Here is a 12,008-nt window from a genome sequence, read left to right as displayed (position 1 = left end):
GGGAGATGACAATATGCCCTAGGACCTAAGTTGGACTATGCAAAACCTAGCCTAAAGTGACATGAATTTTGAAACAAAGACATTCAATGTTTTGACAAGCCATGTTCAAATGTTGGGTGAATACTTGGACAAATTTGGACTTTTGTTTGGATTTTGTTTTGAATTGAAGGTTGTTGATTTTGAAAATCCAAGTTGATTATGAGCACTTTCGAAAGTTTGTTTTTGATTTAACCTTTGACAATCACAAAAGACAAAATGTTTGTTTGACTTTGACTCAAAACAATCAAGCACATTTACAACAAATCCTATGGATGGCAAGGGTAATATCTATTGAATCCTCTAACCATAAAATACAACACTTAGTCAAATAGCTAGACGCTTGCTAGCACTGGCTCCCCCTTATAGTGCACTCACTTCTCGGGCATACCAAGCTTCGAGTTCAAGGGGCATCACTTCCCAAGAACTTGCTATCTCTAACTAAGGAGTACATGAGAGGTGTCTTTGGCATGCACGTATCACAACGCCTGAGCCAACAGATAGAAGGTTTTTGGTCTCTACAAACAAAAAGGCATCCATTCGGGTGGGTATTGGTGCAGCAAATAAATCATCACAATACCATTCTAGTACCCATTGTCTACAACTTTCGTTGCATCCACAGTTATTTAGAGTGGTTTGAAAGAGATTGGCTTTAGCCTATCACCACTTAGGGTTGTTCCCTCTCACCAATTCTTGTGCGAAGTGCCAGGCAAATCAGGAGGCAGGCCCAATTCTAAGGCTTAAAACACACAATCAAATTGAAAACAAACAAAGCATGCATGGTGTTCATTATCCTTTAAGAAATGAAATGTGCAACTACTTAAAAAATTTGCAAGAAAAATGTTGTTTTTAATGTGAATCTTTGACCACGTCCTACAAAAGATTTGTTAGTAGTTACATTTTTAGTCTTCATCACATGTAACACCAAGATGCTGCACAGAGAATTAGTACCAAAGAAAAACCATAATGCAGAAAACAGAATGATTTTTTTTTTTTTTTTTTTTTTTACACAGGCACAGAATGCCTCAACACAAGCACAAAACCCACCAAGATGTGCCTGTGTACCTTACATAGGCATAGAATGCCTCAACACAGGCGCAAAACCCACCCACACAGGTGCAGAAGAGCCCAAAAAGCTCTTAGTTGCTTTGTTTCTTGAGTTTTCACCTACAAACAGCTCAAAAGCACTCAAAACATGGTTAAGGGGTTATTTCACATCAGGTTCACCAATTATTGTAAATAGGAATTTGGAATTCATCAAAGCAAATAACAAATTAAACTAGCTCAATCACAAAACCAGATTGCAATGATAAGAAAATCCTAAAAACATTCAATAGAGATATGAAAAGAAGTCATTTAAATCAAATGCAAACCATCACAAATGCGAATATCTCCTCCATAATTCTCCATTGTCCTTCTTTCTCCTTCAAATTAGTGTGTTTGTGGATCTCACCTACAAGTGCATAAGCATAATATGAAAGCAAGATTGACAAGACAACATAAGGATACTAGAAGTGTGATTGAATTGGATCGGATCCCTTGATTGAAGAAATTCATCCAATTTATAGACAAATTGGAGAAATGACAAAATTAGTATGAAATTGATTCGAATGGAAATTCAAATCAAGAATAGCAAAATTATGACAAATGTATGACAAATTGCTATGTAAGGTGTTATGACAATTTATGACAAATTGCTATGTAAGGTGTTATGACAATTTATGACAAATTGCTATGTAAGAAGTTATGACAAGAATTTGAAAATAGAAATAGAAATTAGAAGAAATTAGAAAATTAGGTTAGAAATGATGACTTGGAAATTAGAAATTGATGAAAATTAGGTAAATTAATTAATAATTTTTTCACTCATTAATTAATTTACAAAAAGAGGAGGAATTAATTAGCCAATTAAATAAATATTTAATTGTGACAAGAAGACTTAGGATAAATAAATAAATTATTTAACCTAGAGGGAAAATGACAAACAAGATTAAATGATTAAATCATAAAACCTTAGAAGATGAATTATAAATGCAAGGATGACAATTAAGTCTTGACAAAAGATAATTGATGTAGGGTCGATTTGATCATGATTCTAACTAAAAAAGGACCAATGCTGATAAACGATTAAGATTGGTTGACAAATTGACCAAGATTGATAAAGAGACCAAATTGATAGGCACCAATTGACGAGGAACAATGACTAATTGATCCAAATTGACATGATTGAAAAAGGACAAGGATCGATGACAAATCGATTGCAAAATGACAAGATTGACAAGGATGAGGATCGATGATGAATCGATCGCAAAATGATGAGATTGACAAGGACAAAGATCGACCAAAATCATGACTGAAGATTGCTATTGACAAGACCTAATTCGAAAGTGAGAAAAATGAGGAATGCAGAAGAAGGACTCAATGCTCGCAAATGATAAAGACCAAGTGCAAAACATAGAAGAAATGTTAATGCGATGCAAAAACCCTAAAATAAGGCAATGCGCAAATGTTAAAGTATGACTCTGCAAGCATTGACCATTTTTAGATGTCTACAATTATAAATAAAATAACAATAAAATAAAATAAAATAAACAAATAAAAAAGAGAAACTAGGGTTTTTTAGGGGGGGAAAGGCCGAACCCATTGTATTCATAGTGGGCCGGCGGCTGCTCAGGCTGCCACTATGGCTCCACATAGTGGACGACATGGAGACCGCCACTGTGGGATACCCAGTGATGCCCGGGAAGGCCCCCGCTTGGCACTCCTCGAACCCACCTCCACACCTCTATCTTGCCATACACTCTGCCACTCTCCCCACCATTAGCTCTTCGGCCCTTGCAATAAAGAGAAAATACGAAACCCTAACCCAGTATGGGTTAGGGTATTCGAAAAGTGTAAAGGCATTAAAGAATGAAAACAAATTAAAAAGGGCATTTTTAATAATAAAGTTAGGGTTTTCATGAGTTATTTGTTAATGATGTATGTTTAAAAAAAGGGGGGGGGATTAATCTCACATATAAATATATAGGTGTTTAATATATATATATATATAGTTTTAAGCTACGGATGTATAAATTTGACTTCAATTTAATTGGTTTATTTAACATTCATAATTTATATTTGTTACATAAATAATTAAATATGATGTCTTAAATTTTAAATTATATTGGAGTTAACCATTTAGGAAATTTAATTTATGTTGGTAGTTATTTGACTATAGGGAATATTTTTAGTCCACCTAGATATAGGTTGTTATTTTACAAAAAAATTTTTTATCCCGTTCATGCCCAAAAGTTTGGGCATGACATTTTGGTATCAGAGCAAGGTTTCCAACACTAGGAACCTTTCTCCATTACATTTCGCTTTAATTATTTAATTAATTTTATTATATTAATTTTCTATGATATTTAAATTTAATTAATTAAATACTTTTCCAAAAAACAATTAGTTATTTAATTTATTTTATTTTATTTTCTCTTAAGGATGCCTCCAACTACGCAACAAGCTCGCAAGCGCGGAAGGGGACCTAGGTGTGTACGCATAGCAGGCGAAGAGGTAGATAGGGAGGAATCGATTCTAGAAGTGAACCCAGAGGCTCCTCCCTGAATAGCCAATTGACCCAAACCAAGGTATCTTAGAGGTACTCCAAAACCTGATAGGAATAGTCCAAGATAGGTTTCCAGTAGAGGATCATCATGTTGAAAAACAGAACTTAGGGAGCCGTAGATCAACAGATAGGGAACAGAGTAGGAGTCCACCTCCTATTCCCATAGAGAGTCAGGGTGGGAATGAGCCTGAGTCTATGTACCTACCAAGACAACCTCCAGTGGCAGAGCTAGTGTATTATGAGAGAGCACGTCAGGAACCAAGGGATCTTATCCGGGAGGTTATGCACCTCCAACCACCATCTTTTGGGGGATCTACCGATGAGGTAGATGTTGAGGCTTGGCTTTTGAGCCTTGAGAGGTGCTTAGCATTGCGCTCTTACAAGACAAATCTAAAGGCACGTGTAACAGTTCATTTGTTAAGAGGAACGACCTCCACATGGTGGAGATAGGAGGAATACAAGTGTGGTTTAATTCCTGATACTCTCATATGGGATATATTTAATGAGTTGTTCAGGGAGAGGTACTTGTTAGAATATTACAAACAACGTAGGATAGATGAGTTCCATGACCTCCAAAAAAAGGGTCTCTCAGTGACCCAATACAAGAGAAAATTCTTTGAGCTCTTTCCATACATGGACTACCTAAAGGATGAGAAACTTCTTGTCAACCATTTCATCAGAGGGCTGAATACTGACATAGTAGGACCAGTGAGGATGTCTTCTCCAGGGAGCCTTCAGGTTGCCATGGAGAAGGCACTGATAGCAGAGAAGATTTAGGTCAAGCTACAAGGGATCAGTTCCAGAACCAAAACCCTACACCCCAGACATATGGATTTCAAAAACCCCATTGGAAGGGAAACAACAAAAACACATCGGGGTTCTCCAAACCCCCTCCTCTGCAACAGTCACAACAGAACTAGATGTAGAGGCCTCCATAGAATCAGCATGGTGCAATGCCCAAGCAATGGCAGTCTCAGGGTCAAAGGTGAGATTAGTGAGCACAGGTTCCTTACACACCTCCGGTGAGGACTCAGCTATCCTCCAAGGGTGGGTACAGTGGTTCTAATAAGATAGGGGGACAATCTTTCTCTAGGCCTTAGGGCATCTAGTTTCAAGCATGCGGTGTTTGTTTCACATGTGGAGCCATGGGGCACATGGAGAGAGAGTGTCCTCAAGGTCAGATGGTAGGGAATTAGAGGATGGCAACATCAAAGCCTATAGTTGGAGATATGGGCAAGTCCCATAGAGTCTTTCTGGTAGTTGACAACTGCCAGGCAGAGCACCAGGCCACAGTCATTGAGGGTGCAGGTATGATCAAAGGTAATAGTGTATCTATATTATTTGATTCGGGAGCTATTAACTCCTTTATATCTCCATTGGTTGTGGAGCATTGCAAGCTAGTGGAAACTAGACAAGGTGTCAGTTGGGAAGTGGAGTTAGCTTCAAGGACTAGAGTGTTAGTGGAATCAGAGGTTAGGGCATGTCAGCTTTAGATTGGCAATACCACCACCTTAGTAGACCTTAGAGTTACACCACTTGGATCATATTGCATCATACTTGGCATGGATTGGTTTTATGCCCACAGAGCCAAGATGGATTGCCACCTGAAAGAAATTAAGTATGTAGATGATAATGGTTCACCCATAGTAATCATCGAGATTAAGAAACCCATGTCTCTTCGTATGATCTCCACAATGCAACTTAAGCGGAGCATGTGAAAGGGATGTCATCTTTTTGCCATCACCATCAATGATAGGGAGGAAGAGGATGAAAAGGAAACATCGATTGATGACCATCCTATCCTTAAGGGATATTCAAACGTGTTTCACTCAGAGCTACCTAGAATGTCACCCTATAGAGAGATTGACTTTCATATAGACCTTGTACCAGGAGCTGAGCCAGTTTCAAGAGCACCTTATAGGATGACCACAAAGGAGCTTAATGAGCTCAAGATGCAGCTTGAGGAACTGCTAGAGAAGGGTCAAATTTGTCCTAGTGTATCTCCTTGGAGTGCAACAGTCATCTTCATGAAGAAGAAGGATGGATCTCTTCGATTATGCATGGACTATCGTCAGTTGAACAAAGTAACCATCAAGAACCTATATCCCTTGCCCAGAATCAATGATTTATTCGACCAAATTCAGGGTGCCAAAGCATTTTCCAAAATTGATCTGAAGTCAGGATACCATCAATTGAGGATAGTGGAAAGTGATATCCACAAGACTGCATTTCACACTAGCTATGGCCACTATGAGTTCGCTGTGGTCCCATTCGGTCTTACAAATGCTCTAGCTATTTTCATGAGCCTCATGAATGGGGTATTCCACACATTTCTTGACCATTTTGTGATTGTGTTCTTTGATGATATATTGATATATTCTCATAATGAGGAGCATGAGGAGCACCTAAGATAGGTTTTGTAGTGTTTGTGGGACAATTAGTTGTATGGCAATTTGTCGAAGTGTGCTTTATTTCAATCAGAGGTAAAGTACCTTGGGCACATTATTTTCGGTGATGGGATCTCAGTAGACCCATCAAAGATCAGAGCTATTATGCATTGGCCAATGCCAACCAGTGTGACAGAGGTTAGGAGCTTAATGGGCTTAGCAGGTTATTACCAACACTTTGTTGAGGGATTCTCTAATGTTGCACATCCTATTAATTCTATTTAGCATAAAGGGAAGAAATTTGAGTGGACAGAGAAGTGCAAGAGGGCCTTTCAGGAACTCAAAAAGGCACTTACTAGCACACCTATCCTTGTAGTACCAGATCCCTCAACTGACTTCATGGTTTGCACAGTTTCTTTCCTAGAGGGATTAGGAGCAGTCCTTAGGTAGGATGGTAGGGATATAGCTTTAGAGTCTAGGAAACTTAAGACTCACAAGCTTAACTACCCTACTCATGACCTTGAGCTTGCAGTAGTAGTGCATGCACTTGTGAGGTGGAGACACTTCCTTATGGCCCATCATTTTGAGCTTCATTTAGACCATCAGAGTCTTTAGTACATATTCACTCAGCCTAACCTTAATGCATGTTAGAGGAGATGGATGGAGTTCTTGTGCGAGCATGATTTTGGTGTTCACTACATCAAAGGGAAAGAAAACATAGTTGCAGATGCTTTGAGTAGGAGATGTCATGAGGTATACAACATATCTATGGGCATGGATTTGAGAGATCAGATATTGCAATAGTTGCCAGAGGATGGATGGTATTTAGAGGTTTGTTAGGTAATACGATCTCAGGAAACTCTAGAAGGGAAATATGTGGATTATTCCTTGGAGTCCGATGGACTATTATGCCATAGAGGGCACATCTATGTACCTTCTTCTAGGGGTTTGCAAGAGTTCATTGTCATGGAGACTCATAGAGCTCCTTATGTAGCACATCCCAGAGTTAAGTAGATGCATGCTGACTTGAGACAGTTATATCATTGGCCAAGAATGTGGCAGCTCATTGCTGAGTTAGTAGCCTGATGCCTCGAGTGTCAGAGATTTAAGGCAAAGCACCACCATCCAAATGGGTTGCTCCAGTCTCATGCTATACTAGAGTGGAAGTGGGATTTTGTATCCATAGATTTGATCATTGATGTTCCTATGACATCTTGTCGCCATGATGCCATCTTGGCGACAATTGACAAGTTGACCAAATTGGCCCACTTTTCACTAGTTCGAACTACCTTCACAACACCAGCAGTAGCACAGGTGTTCTTGCGAGACATTGTTAGACTTCATGGTGTTCCATGCAAGATTATCTCTGACAGGGATTCCCTCTTCACTTCTTCCTTTTGGAAGGCATTACAGGAAGCTATGGGCACTAGGCTCAACTTTAGTACAACCTATCATCTAGAAACAGATGGTCAAATAGAGAGGGTTAACCAGGTGTTAGAGGATATGCTTCACATTTACGTCATGGATCATCAGACCAGATGGGAAGAGTACCTTCCCTTAGTTAATTTTGCCTATAATAATGGGCATCACACTTCTTTGGGGATGCCACCCTATCAGGCATTATACGATAGGCCTTGTAGGACACCGTTGAGTTGGGATGGCATAGAGGACAGAGTTGCTATTGGTCTTGAGATAGTTTGGGATATGGAACAATAGGTGGATTTGATTAGACAACATCTTAGATAGGCACAAGATAGCTGCATGGCATGTTTATGCATTTGGGGGTCATAAGGAGGGAAATATGGCATGAATGCCTTGGGGGGCATAAGGATGTGGGGTTATTATACTTATGATATATCTTTGGTTTCCATGAGGTGGCTTTGTGTTCTACCAGTCTTGCAGTCTCCTCAGGATATTTGGTCCACTACCACCCTTGAAAAGACATCACATTGCGTGGTGAAGTGTAGCCTTGGTTGGGAATATGTTGTTGTGATTGTTTTCCCCTACTTGTTGTGTTTGCATGTGTGTAACCTGTCTAGAGCTTGGTTCTCCAAGATCGGGGGTGGCTTCTAGTAAGCCTAGGCTGGGAGGTGAGCACTCCATGGTCATAGCCTATGATTTATTTGCAGGTTGTTTGGAAGAAAAAAAAAGACATGTAGAAGTTGTTGGATTTATTTGTTTTTTAGAAAAGATTTGGAAATGGAATATTTTATATCTTAAGTTGCCACAATGTAAAGGGAAACTAAATGTTGTACCTATTTCCAAAGGAAATGTATCTATTATTTTTAAGGTCCTCATTTAATAGAAATGAGAGATCCATTTGTAAAGTCTACTATAGTGTCTTTTAAATATGCTTTAAAGAAATGTAATATTTTATTACGCTATATTGCATAAAAGAAATGAGTATTTATGGATTTATTTCCTATAGTTTTGAAAATAATATTTGTTGTGTATATGAAATTTTGAAAAACAACAAATTTATTTTATCCCTTTATGCATTTAAAAAAAAAATTAAAAAGATTGAAAAGAATGAAATAGATTAGCATGTATGTAGTAGGCTGGAAATAAAACATTTAGATCTATTTATGGAAGTGCAAATATAGTTTATTTAAATCTGTCATTTTATTTATTCAAAGATAATAAATTTAAAAATCATCATGGCCATCTCTAAAGTTAAATTCCAATGATTTTAGATTAATATAGTTGTTGTTGAAATTTATTTAAATTTTGTCATTTACTTATTTGTAGAAATTAAATCTATGGTTAAATAGTCTTTCTCTGATTTATGGTATTTAAAATAATTTAAAAAAATACATTGATTTAAATCAGAATATTTTAATCAATCTATTTAAAAAAGTTAAAAAAAAAAATATAATATCTATATTTTTGCATAATAGAGTTAACCTGGGTTTCAAATGCATCTAATACACACACACACACACACACACACACACACACACACACACACACACACACACACACACACATATATATGTATATATATATATATATATATGTATATATATATATAAATATAAATATATATATATATAAATAAAAATATATATATATATACATATATATATAAATATAAATATATATAAATATATATATATACATATATATATACATATATATATATATATATTAAAAATTAAATTAAATAAAATAAACAAATAAAAAAGAGAAACTAGGGTTTTTTCAGGGGGGAAAGGCCGAACCCACTATATTCATAGTGGGCTGTTGGCAGCTCGGGCTGCCATTGTGGCTCCACACAATGGATGACATGGAGGCTGACACTATGGGAAACCAGAGTGTTGGTCGGGGCCTCCCACTATGAGTAACCGCAGTGGAAGGGCCCAACTGCCACTGTGTATTCCCACAGTGGGCGACACCCGACCGCCACTATGGGGATACCTAGTGGCGCCTGGGAAGGCCCCCACTCGGCGCTCCTCCAACCTACCTCCACACCTCCACCGCTCTCCCCACCATTAGCCATTCAACCCCTGTGACAAAAAGAAAATACAAAACCCTAACCCAATATGGGTTAGGGTATTCAAAAAGTGTAAAGGCATTAAAGAATGAAAACAAATTAAAAAGGGCATTTTTATAATAATAAAGTTAGGGTTTTCATGAGTTATTTATTAATGATGTATGTTTAAAAAAAAGAATGGGGGAGCTTAATCTCACATATAAATATATAGGTGTTTAATATATATATATATATATAATTTTAAACTACGGATGTATAAATTTGACTTCAATTTAATTGGCTTATTTAACATTCATAATTTATATATGTTACATAAACAATTAAATATGAAGTCTTAAATTTTAAATTATATTGGAGTTAACCATTTAGGAAATTTAATTTCTATTGGTAGTTATTTAACTATAGGGAATATTTTTAGTCCACCTAGATATAGGTTGTTATTTTACAAAAGAAACATTTATCCTATTCGTGCCCAAAAGTTTGGGTATGACATTTTGGTATCAGATCAAGGTTTCCAACACTAGGAACCTTTCTCCATTACGTTTCACTTTAATTATTTAATTAATTTTCTATGATATTTAAATTTAATTAATTAAATACTTTTCCAAAAAAAAAATTAGTTATTTAATTTATTTTATATTATTTTCTCTTAAGGATGCCTCTGACTATGCGACAAGCTCGCAAGCACAGAAGGGGACCTAGGCCTGTATGCATAGCATGAGAAGAGGTAGATAGGGAGAAATTTATTACGGAAGAGAACCCAGAGGCTCCTCCCGAATAGTCAGTTGATCCAAACTGAGGTATTTTAGAGGCACTCCAAAACCTGATAGGATTAGTCCAAGATAGGTTTCCAGTAGATGATTATCATGTTGAAAACCAGAACTCAGGGAGCCATAGATCAGTAGATAGGGAACATAGTAGGAGTCCACCTTCTATTCCCATAGAGAGTCAGGGTGGGAATGAGCTTGATTCTGTGTACCTACGAAGACCACCTCCAGTGGTAGAGCCAGTGTATTATGAGTGAACACATTGGGAACTAGGGGATCTTATTAGGGAGGTTATGTGCCTCTAGCCACCATCTTTTGGGGGATCTACCAATGAGGTAGAAGATGAGGCTTGGCTTTTGAGCCTTGAGAGGTGCTTTGCATTGCATTCTTACGAGAGCAATCTAAAGGCACATGTAGCAATTCATTTGTTGAGAGGAACGACCTCCACATGGTGGAGATAGGAGGAATACAAGTGTGGTTTAGTTCCTGATACTCTCACATGGGATATATTTACAAAGAGGTTTAGGGAGAGGTACTTGTCAAAACATTATAGATAGCATAGGATAGATGAGTTCCATGACCTCCAAAAAAAGGGTCTCTCAGTGACCCAGTACAAGAGCAAATTCTTTGAGCTCTTGCCATACGTGGACTACCTAAAGGATGAGAAACTTATCGTTAACCATTTCATTAGAGGGTTGAATGTTGACATAGCAGGACTAGTGAGGATGTCCACTCTAAGGAGCCTTCAGGTTGTTGTGTTGAAGGCACTGATAGCAGAGGAGATTTAGGTCAGGCCACAAGATACAAGGGATCAGTTCTAGAACCGAAACCCTGCACCCAAACATATGGATTTCAGAAACCCCATTGGAAGGGAAATAACAAAAATAGGTTGGGGTTCTCCAAACCCCCTCCTCCACAATAGTCACAATAGAACCAGAGGCAGAGGCCTCCATAGAATTAGTAGGGTTCAAAGACCAAGCAGTGGCAGTCTCAGGTTCAGAGGTGAGATCAGTGAGCCTAGGTTCCTTACACACCTCCGGTGAGGACTCAGCAGTCCTCCAGGGGTGGGTACAGTGGTTTTAGTAGGATAGGGGGACAGTCTTTCTCTAGGCCTCAGGGCATCTAGTTTCAGGCACACGATGCTTATTTCACATGTGGAGCCATGGGGCACATGGTGAGAGAGTGTCTTTAGTGTCAATTGGTAGGGAATCAGAGGATGGCAACATCAGAGCCTACAGTTGGAGATATGGGTAGGTCCCATAGAGTCTTTGCAATAGTTGACAACCACTAGGTAGAGCACCAGGCCAAAGTAATTGAGGTTGTAGGTATGATCAAAGGTAAAAATGTATCTATATTATTTGATTCAGGAGCTACTGACTCCTTTATATCTCCATTGGTTATGGAGTGTTGTGAGCTAGTGGCAACTAGACAAGGTGTCAGTTTAGAAGTGGAGTTAGCTTCAAGTGATAGAGTGTTAGTGGAATTAGAGGTTAGGGCATGTCAGCTTTAGATTGGCAATACTACCACCTTAGTAGACCTTAGAGTTAGACCACTTGGTTCATATCACATCGTACTTTGCATGGATTGGATTTATGCCCATGGAGCCAAGCTGGATTGCCGCCTGAAAGAAATTGAGTGTGAAGATGATAGTGGCTCACCCATACTAATCACCAGGATTTAGAGACCCATGTCTCTTCGTATGATCTCCGTAATGCAGC

The sequence above is a fragment of the Cryptomeria japonica genome, chromosome 7 (assembly GCF_030272615.1).
Source record: "Cryptomeria japonica chromosome 7, Sugi_1.0, whole genome shotgun sequence".
Taxonomy (NCBI): domain Eukaryota; kingdom Viridiplantae; phylum Streptophyta; class Pinopsida; order Cupressales; family Cupressaceae; genus Cryptomeria; species Cryptomeria japonica.
This window is presented reverse-complemented; position numbering follows the sequence as displayed.